General features: G+C 36.1%; 1 long non-coding RNA gene across 1 annotated transcript; it reads right to left on the reverse strand.

Moving 5' to 3' along the window:
• Window positions 1-9,360: 9,360 nt before the first annotated feature.
• Window positions 9,361-14,292, reverse strand: LOC131904636 (uncharacterized). The gene is made up of 3 exons (XR_009377787.1): window positions 14,185-14,292; window positions 10,303-10,436; window positions 9,361-9,403 (listed from the first exon to the last, which is right to left on the reverse strand). It is a non-coding gene; the product is annotated as an uncharacterized LOC131904636 (long non-coding RNA).
• Window positions 14,293-14,730: the final 438 nt, after the last annotated feature.

Consider the following 14,730-nt stretch of genomic DNA (forward strand, 5'->3'; position numbering starts at 1 on the left):
GTCAGAGTTGTACTGATTGTTTTAATGTGATAGAATTCAAGGGAGTGATGATAGAATACACCTGGAATTTGTAAAAACCTTGAAATCAGAAAAAGATCATGTTACTGAGATCTTACAACAAGAAGACTGATTTGTGAGTTTGATGATATGCGAGCAGTTTACATTATAAGTGATATGAAGGACATTTTTGATTTGAAGGAGGAGAATAGCTAATAGTAAATTTGGATGACAAAAAAATTTTTATATCTAAGGACAAAAACAAACAAAACAAAACAAAACAAATCCCTCGAACATAAAAATGGCATTGCTGAATCTCAATTGGGAAATTTCCTTAACAATTGGTTTTGTTCAACTCCAAATGAAAGTACAATTTTGCCTAGTCTCCAATTTATAATTTATTAACTACCTGGCTGAGTATTAACTTATATTGTCCAGGCACTGTGTTGTCTTCCTGTGGCTCACAATCTTTCCTTCTGCTACTACATTATTGTGGCCAAGGTGGTGAGATCGATAATCTTAAAAAAAACAAAAACAAAAACAAAACAAAACAAAACAACAACAACAAAAAAACCTGTGACTTGAAATTGGGGGAATAGAATGAACAAGGAATCTATCATCTTGGATTGGAAGATGACATTAGCTTGGACATGGATGGGATTAGTGAAGTTGGAGGAAAACAGAAGTGAGAGATTTGCAAGGGATAAGATTGGAAGGCCTGATGATACATTCCGTGCAGCTGGTGAACATGTTATCAGGGATGCATTAAGGTCTCTATCTTGAAGTACTGTGTGGAAAGTACTAGACCATTTACTGCAATAAGGACTATCAAAGGAGAAGTAGTTGGAGCTGTGATAAAAATCAAAGTACATTTATATTGAGTTTGAAGTCACTTTATAAAAATCCAAAAAGGCATAGCAGAGTTGATATATAGAGCTGCAGCTCAGAATAATGGGTCGCATTGGTGAAACAAATTCCTGCCTCAGTTGTGGATAGTTAAATGCTGAGTTCTAGAGGAAATCCAATTTTTATAGCTTATAATAGGAGGTTGAGTTTGTTCAGGAGAAAGAAAAATGACCACAAGAAGAAACAGTTGTGTTTTGAAAGGCAAAAACAAACAAACAAAAAAACAGTTGTTGTAGGAGTGGGAGATAGAAGTGTGGAAGGTGCCGCTGTGAGGTCAAGATGAGCATGAACCAACTCACTGTGCTAGTGACCCTACAGATTCTGGAGGCATTAGCAATCATTATCCAGAGGAAAGTTTGAACAGAATAAGCTGAGGAACAAACTGCACTGAAAGGAGTCTGTGTGTAGACAATCATAGTTTTTATTTCTCTAGTTGACCTACTCATTAAGTGAATTGAGAGTTTACTGGGTGCCAGTTAATAGTCAGAAACAGAATTCATAGGAAAATAAAACATAATTTCTCCTAAGTCAATTTAAAATATGGCCAGATAACATAAATGAATGATCTTCAATAGTCCTTTGTTAATTACTCCTCAGAGTTCTTATCTCTAAGCCCCATCTTTGACAAAATATTAGTGAAAGCACTTGTCAAAATTCCCAAAGCCTTAGTTATAATATGCATTGATGCTCACTCGTGTTATCCAGAAGGGTGACAACACTGACCACAAAATTGTTCTGGAAACTTTTCCTACAAGATTATATTTCTAGTGCTTTTAAAAATTTCCTTTAACATTTTTTCTCTCTCTAGATTCTCTTTTTACTAAGTTTTATAAAATGTAGTCCTCAACCATTTGCTGGTGTTTTCAAAAACATTGCATCATGTAATACATTCCTCTCTCTCTCTCTCTCTCTCTCTTTCTCTCTCTCTCTCTCTCTCTCTCTCTCTCTCTCTCTCTGTGTGTGTGTGTGTGTATGTGTGTGTGTGTGTGTGTGTGTGTTACAATTTATTTATTTTTATTTATTTTTGAGACTGGGTCTTTCTGTATCATTGGGTGGCCTAGAAATATTTCAAAATAGATGTTTACCAGATACACAGGATCCTCTTTGAAGTCTCAATGCAATACTTGGATGTAAAATGGTGTCTCATTTGTGGGTTAGTTTTTATTTTCCTGATTACTAGTGATGTTAGCTTAATGTGTTTTATGGGTTAGGCACTTTGTCTTCCATGAGTATTGTAACATTTTGTTGTTGTTAGACAAACAGAGAGACTATTTTGACAATAACACTGCCTTTGGAGTGGACGTACATCAGTGGCGTGGTGGACTACAATAGAGAACACAAGGGTACTTAGTAAATTTGTACCTTGTCTGTGCTCATCATCTCCTCAAATGTTGCTTCGCTTGCTTGGACTTGTATTTAGATCTTCCCAAAACTCCTCTGTGTTCATCCCTCACATCTTCATAAAATACTGTTTCTCTTCTATTCAAGAAACTTTAATTTTACTTTTCAAATTATGATACTCTTAGTATGGTAAAGATATTACTTATAATTGCTATGTTAAAGCTAGAGACAAATTCAAAGTCATCATGTCATGAAATCTTCTGGGATTTCTTTTTTTTCTTCTTTCTCTTCCTCTTCTTCTTCTTCATCTTTTAAGACAGGATTTCTCTATGTCACCCCAGCTGTCCTGGGAACTTGCTGGCCTCAAACTCATAGAGATCCACATGCCTCTGTCTCCTGAGAATATAAGTGTAAAGGCCTGTGTCATCACTGACTGCCTCTTGTATTCCTTATAAGTATTAAATCTTTTAAAAATATTAAATCATTAAATTTACATTTAAATTTATGATTTCTACTGCTATTGGAGAATGTTCTTGACAATAGTAAAATATCATGCTTGGTAAACACCTTTATCATAGTTTTTATGACTTCCTTTGAAGATCTTAATTATTTAGTCTTTATTGACTATATTTTACCTACTGAGAAACATTCAGGTAACATGTTCATACTGAATAAGCTACTGATACATGATAAATTTTTTGGCACATCTTACTAAAAATATTTGAAAATGTTTAGGTGAAAGTAATTTTTTTCACTCCAGTTTCTCATTTCATATATTTTTTCATCTCTTACATATGTTTCTAAATGTTAGTATATTCAGTTAAAGTTAAATTTCAGTTATAAATTGGGAAAACTTAATTTTTTATGCTATGAGTCCTTATATAATGAAACAGATCACTCGGTCTACAATAAAATTATGAAATGTGTATATATGTATGTTTGATATTTTTATATTGTAAGGAATTTTGTGACTAAATATTATCAGTTGTACTATCCTAAGGGCCTTGTTCTTTATTAATTGAAAGGTGCTTATTATTAAACATAAACATAGGAATTCAAAATAAACAACAGATGACTGCTGTCTTATGACAAATGCTAGTCATACCTGTAAGCATTATTTGGATGTTTGTCTTAACAAACTTGTACATCATTGGTAAACAGATCTGAGAGTGCAAATAATAGCATAAAATGTGTGCACAGCCCATATGTGTTTAACAAAAGTACTATTTATTTTTTTAATTTCATTTGTATTTAATAGAATTGAAAGACACACATGTGAAAAGTCTAGACAACACTTAAATAAGAAAATGTGTTACTGTCTCACATATTTGCTTTAAGTAAACATAAAATGAAAACCAAACCAAGCAGAAATGAATAAAAAACAACCCTCCCCAGTATTAAGAACCTCAAGGATTTGAACGCATTCTATCCCCCCCCCCCCACACACACCTTTTTTTTTCTTTTTTTCTATTTGGGGTGGGATTTACCTTTAAGTGTCATGGTTTCTGACACACAAGACTAACCTCTGCCTAATTCCTGGACAACATGTCCATGGTTCTTCTCTACTCCAGGTGTACTGTGATCATCAGTATACACCACCTTTTTGATTTGAGTCTGCAAGTTCAACCAACATCAGTTGTTTCATTTAAGCTATGTACTGAAAGGCAGACTTGTTTTACAGTCAGCCTACATACTGTCTTTTCCCCTGTGTTCCATGCTTTCCTTTACCTATTGATGACTTCTTGCCAAGGGGTGTTTCAATAGACCTGAAGGACAGTATTTTCTTGAGTTGTTTCACCTTTGGACCATCTATCCATTGATTTACGCCTCAGTGACAATTTGACTAAGTGTGGTGCTCATGGATCAAACTGTTTTCTCAAAGCATGAAGAGGTTGTTGAACTTGCTTTAACATTGACACTTTCTTGTATCAAATGTATAAAGCCAACCTTTGTTTTCCTATGTGTATTTATTTTCTTTCATCAACATGTCTAAATATTTTCCCTTATTCTCCAATTTAAATAACAACTAGAATATATCTCTGTATTAAAAGCATTTGTTAACTTCTTTTTTGAAATATGAATACATTTTTTAATGCTCAAATCTGGCACAATTCATTTTATCTCAATTTTTAGTAGTTAAATATCATCCCATTGTTCCTTAAATATATTTTTTATTCAAAGTGCTTTGTTTCCTATCATTTTATCACAGTATTTATGTTTATTTGATCACTCATACAACATGAATAGAGATGTGTGTGTGTGTATATATATATGTATATACATATATATACATATATATGTATATACATATATATATAAATAAATGTTAACATGTATGTGCATGAAAAATTACATACACTTGAATAGGGATATTTAAAAACTATTGTGACTGTATTAACACCAGTGTTTTTCTTTTATGTTTATTGTACTTACCTCAAGCATTTTAACATACGCTGCAGTTTTTTTCTTCCATGAGACAAGTGCTGTGGGATGTTCTGCATATTAAATGTGTTGCTCTGATTAGTTAACAAATAAAACACTGATTGGCCAGTAGCCAGGCAGGAAGTATAGGCGGGACAAGGAGAGAGGAGAATTCTGGGAAGTGGAAGGCTGTGTCACAGAGAAGCTGTCAGCCACAGCCATGAGAAGATGCTAAGATACAGGTAAGCCATGAGCCGTGTGGCAACTTACAATTAGTAGAAATGGGTTAATTTAAGATATAAGAACAGCTCGCAAGAAGTCTGAGCCATTAGGCCAAACAGTTTATGTAATATAAGTCTCTGTGTGTTTACTTGGTTGGGTCTGAGCAGCTGCGGGACTGGCGGGTGAGAGAGATTTGTCCTGACTGTGGACCAGGCAGGACCAGGAAAACTCTAGCTACAGACAAGGACTTCTCTTACTATGTTGCCTGGCTGTCCTGAACCAGAGATTTACTGCCTCAGCCTCCAGAATAGGTAGATCACAGGAACACACTGGTTTGTCCAGCTGAAGTCTGATCTTTATTTATATATATTCTAGTCATTGTTTTCTCAGTTATTAGCAAGTTCTTAAAATTTATTTCATTAATTTTTAGTATATTTTTATAATTTTCTTGAGTAGTATCTTAAAAAAATTAGAAACTGGATCACTAAGTTTAATTATGTTCTGTAGCTATATGTTGTATAGCTGAGTGTATGTGGAGTTATAGAAATGGACTAATATAAAATGGGGCAAAATAATATGTGGGTGTATTATGTCTTCTAACAGAAAAATAAAACTATATTCTCCCTAACAGATTTTCTTGCATTTATTACATAAGGGCCTCTTATAGCACTAAGTAGATATTTCATATTCATTTATAATGAATTCTTATTTGCTTGTGTGAGATGGGATTAATTTCCATTCATTTGAATTTAGTTTGAAAATCATTTTTGAAAATTTCATATACATATATAAAGATATATATACATATATACATATTATATATATATATATATATATATATATATGATCATGATCATATCTACACTTACTCCTCCCAATCTCTCTTCCCAACCTGCTATCTCTCAATTTCATGTCAGTTTCTTAGCAACCCATCAAGTCCAGTGCTGCTCATATGCACATGAATGTGGACTCATCAAATGGAACAGGAGAAACATGTGACCAGTGGTCACATCCTCCAAAAAAAAAAAAAAGGATTCTTTCTCAGCAGCTACCAGCTATCAATAGATTCTCAGTAAGAGGACCAGGGGCTGGGTATTTTCTACCAAACCTATTTTGGAATTGTGGCTGTCTTGGTCTTGTATACATCACATGCCTGCAACCACAATGTTTCATGATTGAGACTGTCATGTACATCATGGTCATAAGATAGCATGCCATAGCATTCTAATTTTTTCTAAATTATTTACCTTTAATCTCCCTGTTCTATTTAATATTTTTACTAGAGTCCTCATAGGAAGAAAATCATGTTGGTTATTCTGTTATTTCTACTGTATTAACTTGGCATTTTCTTCATTTTCTACCTTATAAAATCTGTACATAGTTGCAACTTCATTTTCCAGTTTATTATGTTTGCTTAACAGGCAGATATAATAATTTCTTTATCTTCCACAAAAGACTGTGAACTCCTTTTGCCATCCAAAACCACTATAAAGACCAAGAAATGTATAAAGTACCCATGTGTAGAGGATGGGCATTATGTTAAATGTATGCTTTGTAGTGGGATAGGACAAAGGGATGAGGGCAGGGAGGATGCCACCATAAAGACCAGTTTTCAGCAGCTCAGGAATTAATGGGGGAGCCATGGAGTTGGCAGACTAGTTGGAGTCTCCCTATTATCTCTTTATTTTTTTTAACCTCATTCCAGATATATTTCTTCTGTGTATTCTTACTTTTTTCCTTATAGATTATATACCCCAGCAAGACCTTTGCCTTCATTATTCATTAAATAATTTTGTCCTTTTTTCCTCATAAACCTCTGATGGTATTCAGCATACGTTGATATATTATGCAATTATTTTCCTAAACAGATTTTACTTTTTTAAAGGTGGAATTATGATTTCTCCACATATTTAGACATTGTGTCTTACCTGTAATTTTATTACATTATAGTTAGATAATATGATATATGAGTTTCTATGGTTCAATTTGGAAATTGAAATTATAGCATAATATTGATATACTCAATGGTGTGGAAGAAAACCAGTGAAAGGGAAAGTCATCCTTTTGTAAAAGACAAAAGGTCACATGACAAAGTTTATACTAAAGAGATTGTACGGAGTTACTAAAAAGAACTTAATGTCAATAAATTAAAATTATAGGTTGTAAAAAATGAATACTTAGCATCTCTATTGTTAAAATAAAACACTAAACAAAAAAATAAGAAAGATAGGTTGTTGTTTTTTTTTTTTTTTTTGTCTTACATTTCCACATCAGCATCCATCACTGAGGGAAACTAGGTCAGGAGCTCATGGCAGGGACCCAGAAGCAGGAACCATGAAGGACTATTGCTTTCTGGCTTGCTCTCCAGGTTCATATTCCATCAGCCATCTTTCTCACACCTCTGAGGATCACCTGCTACAGAGGTAACACTGTCCAGTGAGGGCTGAACCCTCTCACATTAATATCAAAGAAGGAAATGCCTCACAGATATTCCTACAAGCCAATCTGAGGGAGTCACTTTCTCAATTGAGGTTTCCTCTTCCTAAAAGACTCTAGCTAGTGTCAGGTTGACAAAGAATTTATCAGAATACTGTTCAAAAAACAAAATCTGAATAATTCTATATGCATTCATTTGTACGGAGATATATATATATATATATACATACATATATATATATATGCCTTTGTGATATATATTTAATACAAACTAAACAAATCACATCCACTATTAAAATACCTTTGTAAAAGTGGAAAATCTTGCCCAGTTTTTATACGAATTAATTATTCCATTAAAAAATTGGTTCTTTTGAGACAGAGAAATTGGTATGTATCATCGGATGATGACCTTGAACACATGGGCTATCCACTTCTAGTTAGTATGCTAGTATGTCGGTGTAAGCACAAATGTCCTGCTATTATCCAAACTTTTACAGAAGACTTCATCCAGTTCCAAACTTCAGAAGAACATATTTTAATGGATAGATATAATTTCCATATTAAGGCTAACATAAAATATTCAAACAACATCCTATTATACCAAAGTTACATTCATACACAGATATTGACATATATATATATATATATATATATATATATATATATATATATATATATGTGTGTGTGTGTGTGTGTGTTTATAATTGTCTTAGTTAGGGTTTTATTGCTGCAATGAAACACCATGAACAAAAAGCAAGTCTTGCTGAAGACTCTTGGCCCTAAGAAATAATTTCTCCCAGGTGAGAACCATTGTTCTATCTAGACCAACTGAACAAGAAGCATAAAGGTTTGTGAAGATAATCTTAAACCATTCATTTTGTGCTGGTAGTATGTTTGTATATGCAACAAATCCTAAAATATCTTCCAATAAAGTGTATAATGAATAGATTAGTTTTGGAAAATAACAAATTGAGAGAGCCTGAATAGGTCTGACCTAGGTCCTCTACATATATGTTATGGTTGTATAGCTTGATGTTTTTTGGGATTCCTAACAGTGGGAGCAGTGGCTTTCTCTGACTCTTTTGCCTGTTTTGGGGGACCCTTTACCTCCTACTGGATTATCTTATTCAGCTTTGATATGAGGGTATGTGCCTAGACTTACGGTTGTAATTTGTTATGCCATGTTTGGTTGATATTCCTGGGAAGCCTGCTCTTTTCTGAAGGGAAATGGAGAAGTGGATCTGGGGGAAAGGGGAGGTGGTGGGGGACTCAGAGGGGAGGAAGGACGAGTAACTGTGGCCAGGATGTAGTATATGAGAAAAGAATAAATTAATTTAAAAATAAATGTGAAATTAAAGTAAAAAGACAAAGGAATCAAGAAATGTAAGAACCTTATTAAGAAAGGGCACTGGGCCAGGGAGGGTTTACATAAACAAATACCAAGACATAAGAATCTGGAAGAATTAAAATATAGTATTGTTGGAATGAAAGAGAAGCTTACCAATGGAAAAAGAATAGACAGTTCAGAAATATATATATATCGTGCAGAAATGCAGAACCATCTTTACAATAAATGATACAGAGTCTGTAGGATATCTATCATGTAAAAAATGAAGCTTGGTCACTATTTTACATCACATAGAAAAATCAATTCTTAGTGGATTATAGATGTGAATCTAAAAGAAAAGAGCTGGAAAAACATAAGGCAATGTTTTCACAAACTTCAGCTAGGCATAGATTGCTCAAGCAGGATGAAAGGAACATTAATCTTTGTAGTGAAAACATTCACAATCCCTTATAGGATTTTTGAAGTGTGCAATGTGTTATATTCATCTACAGTCACACATTATACTATTATAAGAAAAAAGTATAATGTACTGCTGTGTTCAACCTCATCAGAACATTATATATCATATTGATATATCAAGACATCACATGGTCCCAAATTTTGACATGCTAATGAGAATAAATTAAAACTATGCTTTGAGGCACACCTATAGATTCAGCTACTTGTGGCACTACCACAAACTTACCGTAGTGAGTTTACTTGGAGTCCAATTCATGACCAGTTAGTGTGACTCTGTCTCAAAAATATATAATATATATTAATATATATGTAACTAAACTATTAATTTTAAAGCATTAGTCTTAAAGGAATCAATAGTTAAGTTGGACTACATTAAAATAAAGAGCACAATTTATGAAAAGGTAGGAGAATAATAGAATAAACTATGGAACAAGGCATTTGTAATACGACAGAAGGCACACATACAGATCATAAGAAGGACTCCAAAATATAATGAGAAAAGACTGTCTGCAGTAAAATTAACATAAGTCATAAACATCTACATAAGAAAGAATAAAAAGACATTCCACTTCATTAATTGTCAAAGTGCTACCACATGGAAGTTAAATGAAATAATATTATTCACTTAATTGAATGGCTCAAATTAAAAATATAGTATGAATAAGAATTGGCAATCAATCTGTCAAGTAATAGGTTCTACTGAACATTAATCCAGGATTTCAGTTGGTACTTGAAAGAAGGACAGGAAGGGAGAAAGGATATAATTATATTATCAAAAATAATATAAAAAGAAATATTTGAACTTGATTGTTATTTTGGTCTATATACAGGTAGTATAACCAACAGTTTCATTTAAAGATGTGTATTGTACAGAAGTGGGAAATGGAGCTTTGACAGTAGTCAAATGATGAAAGACCCACATGTCTTCTATCAGCAAAATGTGTACATATGTCACTTTACTCAGTTTGACATAGGCATGAATGCAATGTGTAACAGATTTGAAAGTGAATGAAATATAGTTTTATGGGGACTATATAATTTTTAACATATACATTGTTGAATAAGGGAAGTCAGAATATTTTTAAAAGCATCATATATGATTTCGTTAGCACACATTTAAAAAAGAATCAGAAGAAGCCTATGGATTTTTAAGTCTTAAAAACATTGCTCACCAGTGATAAGCAGGACACTGCTTGCACATCATAAAGCCAGCTTTCAGGGTGTGAGAAGACTCTAGAACTTGTCTTCATGATGATTTCACACATGTTGACTGCTGGATGAGTCGCTCAGCTTCTCACATGTTTATCTGTTGATAAAAATGACATACACACCAAAACATGTCCTTCTTAGGCTTGGGAAAAATTCATTTATTTACTTCAAATAAAGTCTAATAAGATTTGAAATTTTGTATATCATTAATTGTTTTTACTAACAATTAATTTAAGACTGACATGATTTATTAGGCCATTACTACTTCTTTATTCCACGATTCTGATCCCAGCCATTTCCTTTTATTTATTGCATGTTGGTTTTAGAGGTTTTGTTTCTATTTTTAATGATGTTTATGTGTCTGTGCCTGCATATAAATAAATGCACTGGCATGCAGGGATACATGCAGGTATAATGGAAGCCAGAACAAGGCATCATATTCCCCAGAGCAGAAGTTAGGAGTGGATTGAGTTGTCTGATGTGGATGCTGGGAATCCACCTTTGATCTTTTGTTACAGCATCATATGTGTCCCCTCAGAGTTGGTACAGGAGACACCCAGACAGCAGCACAAAGGAGATTTATTATCCCAGAGGAACAAGCAGGGGTAAGGGGAAGGGCTGTCTCTGAATTGCACAAAGGCAGACAACAAGCAGCACCAGGAGCAGGTGATTATTTTGCAGTAGTGAGTTTTTAAGGGGAAAGGGGGGAGTCTGTGCTAGGGTAAGCTGGTAAGTCCTGATTGGACATGTTCGATAAAAACATGAGTTTTGATTGTTAGACATGGTGTTTTATCTCAGGAATGAGTCAGTGGCCACATAAGGGAACAGACCTCCATGCTAGATTTAGGCATGTAATCTCACGGATTTCAGCAAGGGAGAGACAGGGGTAAAGGACAAAACCTGCTGGCACCATGTTTACCATGCTGGGGACTGTGTTTCAGTCTTAACCAGTGTTCCTCCAGCTCTGAGGTGAGGGACTCAATAAAGCCCTCCAGTTTAGGCTTTCTCTGTCTCTCTGTCTCTGTCTGTCTGTCTTTGTCTGTCTCTGTCTGTCTCTCTGTCTGTCTCTGTCTCTCTGTCTGTCTCTGTCTCTCTGTCTCTGTCTCTCTGTCTCTGTCTCTGTCTCTGTCTCTCTCTCTTTCTCTCTCTCTCTCTCTCTCTCTCTCTCTCTCTCTCTCTCTCTCTCTCTGTCTTTATAATGTGTGGCTGCAGGTCTCTGTATTCAATCCCATCTACTATCGAGGAAGTCTCTCAGATGACAACTGGACAAGGCACTGATTTGAGTACAGAAGAATATCAATAAGAATCATTTCATTGGTTATTTTTTTAGCCAGTTGTGTTTGGTTCTACTCTAGGCTTATGGGCTATACAGTCTCTGATTCCTAGCCATCCAGGCAGTGTATGGCATGGGCCCTCTCTTATGAAGTGAGCCTCCAGTTAACCTAGATATTGGTTGGCTAAACCCAAGCTTTGTGCCATCATTGCCTGAGCATATTTTGGAGATAAGACACATCATATAGATTGCTGTGGGATGTCTTGTATGTTGTAAATAAAGAAAACACTGATTGGCCAGTAGCCAGACAGGAAGTATAGGTGGGACTAGCAGAGAGGAGAATTGGGGGAACAGGAAGCAGAGAGGAGGAGACGCCAGCCTGCCATCCAGGGAGCAACATGTAAAGACAAAAGGTAAAGCCACAAAACACGTGATGACATATAGATTAACAGAAATGGGTTAATTTACGATGTAAGAAGTAGATAGGTAGAAGCCTGAGCCATTAGGCCAAACTGTTTAAATAATAAAAGCATCTGTATGTTTATTTTATAAGTGGGCTACAAGACTGCCGGGGCTTGGTAAGACCCTAACAGAAAAGCTCTAGCTACAGTAGATCGAAGGTTTTGTGGGTGTGCTGTGGGATGTTCTGTATGGCAAATGTGTTGCTAATTAGTCAATAAATAAAACACTGATTGGCCATTGGCTAGGCAGGAAGTGTAGGCGGGACAAGGAGGAGAATAAAGCTGGGAAGTGGAAGGCTGAGTCAGAGAGACACTGCCAGCTGCCACGATGAGAAACAGCATGTGAAGATGCTGGTAAGCCACGAGCCATGTGGCAAGGTATAGATTAATAGAAATGGATTAATTTAAGCTGTAAGAACAGTTAGCAAGAAGCCTGCCATGGCCATACAGTTTGTAACCAATATAAGTCTCTGTGTTTTCTTGGTTGGGTCTGATGGCTGTGGGACTGGCAGGTGAGAGAGATTTGCCCTGACCGTGGGCCAGGCAGGAAAACTCAAGCTACAAATGGCATCCACTGTGGTGACAAGAGTTTCCACCTAAAAACTGAGAAAAAGGTTCTAAAACGGAGCTAAAAACAGTTCCTAATTGTCTCTCTCAAATGAGCGGCAGCTGTCGGTTTGAGCTACTGGTGGGTTTCTGGCGTGTGCGCTCGACCTGCCTTATGGTGGGAATGAGGCCTCTGTAAGTGGCACATTAAGCTGCGTGGTGGATTTGGCCTTTATTAGTACAAAACAGAAAAAGAGGTTTCTGGGCTGCACTTGCTTGGATAAAAGCATAGACCCACGGTAGCTCCTAGAGCTGGTGGTAAACATAGCCATGTTGGGAAGCTGAGGTGGGCAGAGCCAGCAGCCACAGCTGCTGCAGTTTAAAGCAATAGATTCACAATAAGACAGATTCAGGTGTAATAGTTTACAATGTGTGTAAAAATGTACGTAGGCTTGAAAGAGAAAGAAAAAGGAATATACACAGTTATATAAAGAAATAGTTTTTAAAAATAAAGTCTTTAAAGAGACAGTAAAGGTAGTATAAAAAATGTCACGTAAAAATGGATATTACACAGAGAATCTGGATTGTGTTGTCTTTGGGATTTTTAACTGCAGAAAAACATTTGATTGTAAAAGCTGTTGAGTTAAACCAATATATATATTTTAAAGATATCTTGACTTCAAAATTTAGATGTAAGGATATGTTACTTTGGAAAAGAGTTTCTGCTTTTGTTCCCACAGAAAGCCAGAGGCTATGGATTTGTTCAAGATTAAGATACATCAGATTTGACCAGCCAAGACCTCCTGAAAGGTCTCCGATGACACCATGGCCCAGATAATCCAACGTTCAGATTGGATTCAAGGCAACTGGCTCAGACAATACAGCCTCATGGACTATTCCATAATCCTAAAATTTTCTTTGTTTCCCCATAAAATACAGCGCCCCCCTCCAGCAGGAAGAAGTAAGAGAAGCTACGCCCAAATTCCCAAATTATATGTAATTTTACTTTGTTAAGGTTAAAACCTTCCTTTTTGAAAAAAAAAAAGGGGGGGGGGAAGTGCTGTGGGATGTTCTGTATGGCAAATGTGTTGCTAATTAGTCAATAAATAAAACACTGATTGGCCATTGGCTAGGCAGGAAGTGTAGGCGGGACAAGGAGGAGAATAAAGCTGGGAAGTGGAAGGCTGAGTCAGAGAGACACTGCCAGCTGCCACGATGAGAAACAGCATGTGAAGATGCTGGTAAGCCACGAGCCATGTGGCAAGGTATAGATTAATAGAAATGGATTAATTTAAGCTGTAAGAACAGTTAGCAAGAAGCCTGCCATGGCCATACAGTTTGTAACCAATATAAGTCTCTGTGTTTTCTTGGTTGGGTCTGATGGCTGTGGGACTGGCAGGTGAGAGAGATTTGCCCTGACCGTGGGCCAGGCAGGAAAACTCAAGCTACATGGGTGGGTTGGTGTTGTTTGCCTTTTCTCTTTTTGAGATCTTGGTCTTTTCAGAGGCCCACTTCCCAACTCCCAAATAAATCACACATGGAGGCTTATTCTTACTTATAAATACCTGCCCTTATCTTGGCTTGTTGCTAGCCAGCTTTTCTTAACTTTAAATTATCCAGCCTGGACTCCTGGAGCTCAGCCTGGTGGTTGGCTGTGAATCTCTGCATCTATCAGTTACTGGATGAAGGCTCTAGATGACAGTTAGGGGGCTTGGTCCTGCCTCAACTGAATGTATGTACCAGGTTCTGCAGCCTTGTCTTGTCAGAGGAGGGAATGGGGCATGGGCTGGGGTGGGAAGGGTTGGGGGTAGGAGGAGGGAAGAGAGGGGGATCTTTGGTTCGTATGTAAAATGAATAAAAATTACTCAATAAAAAAATAAAAAATGGAGTTGCCCTGTCTATCTTTTGCCTCTGGGCTTTTCCTTTTCTGTCCTTGTATACCTGTCTTTGTTTCTTTCTTCATAGCTTGCTGTGTAGCTGGGTGTCTGGCCCCTGGTGTCATACTCCTTCTCTAGCTACTTCCTTTCCTAATTTCTTCTTCTATATATTCTCTCTGTATGCCAGCCCCACCTATCCTTTCTTCTCCCTTGCCATCAGCCATTCAGTTCTCT

This window comes from Peromyscus eremicus, chromosome 2 (genome assembly GCF_949786415.1).
Source record: "Peromyscus eremicus chromosome 2, PerEre_H2_v1, whole genome shotgun sequence".
Taxonomy (NCBI): Eukaryota; Metazoa; Chordata; class Mammalia; order Rodentia; family Cricetidae; genus Peromyscus; species Peromyscus eremicus.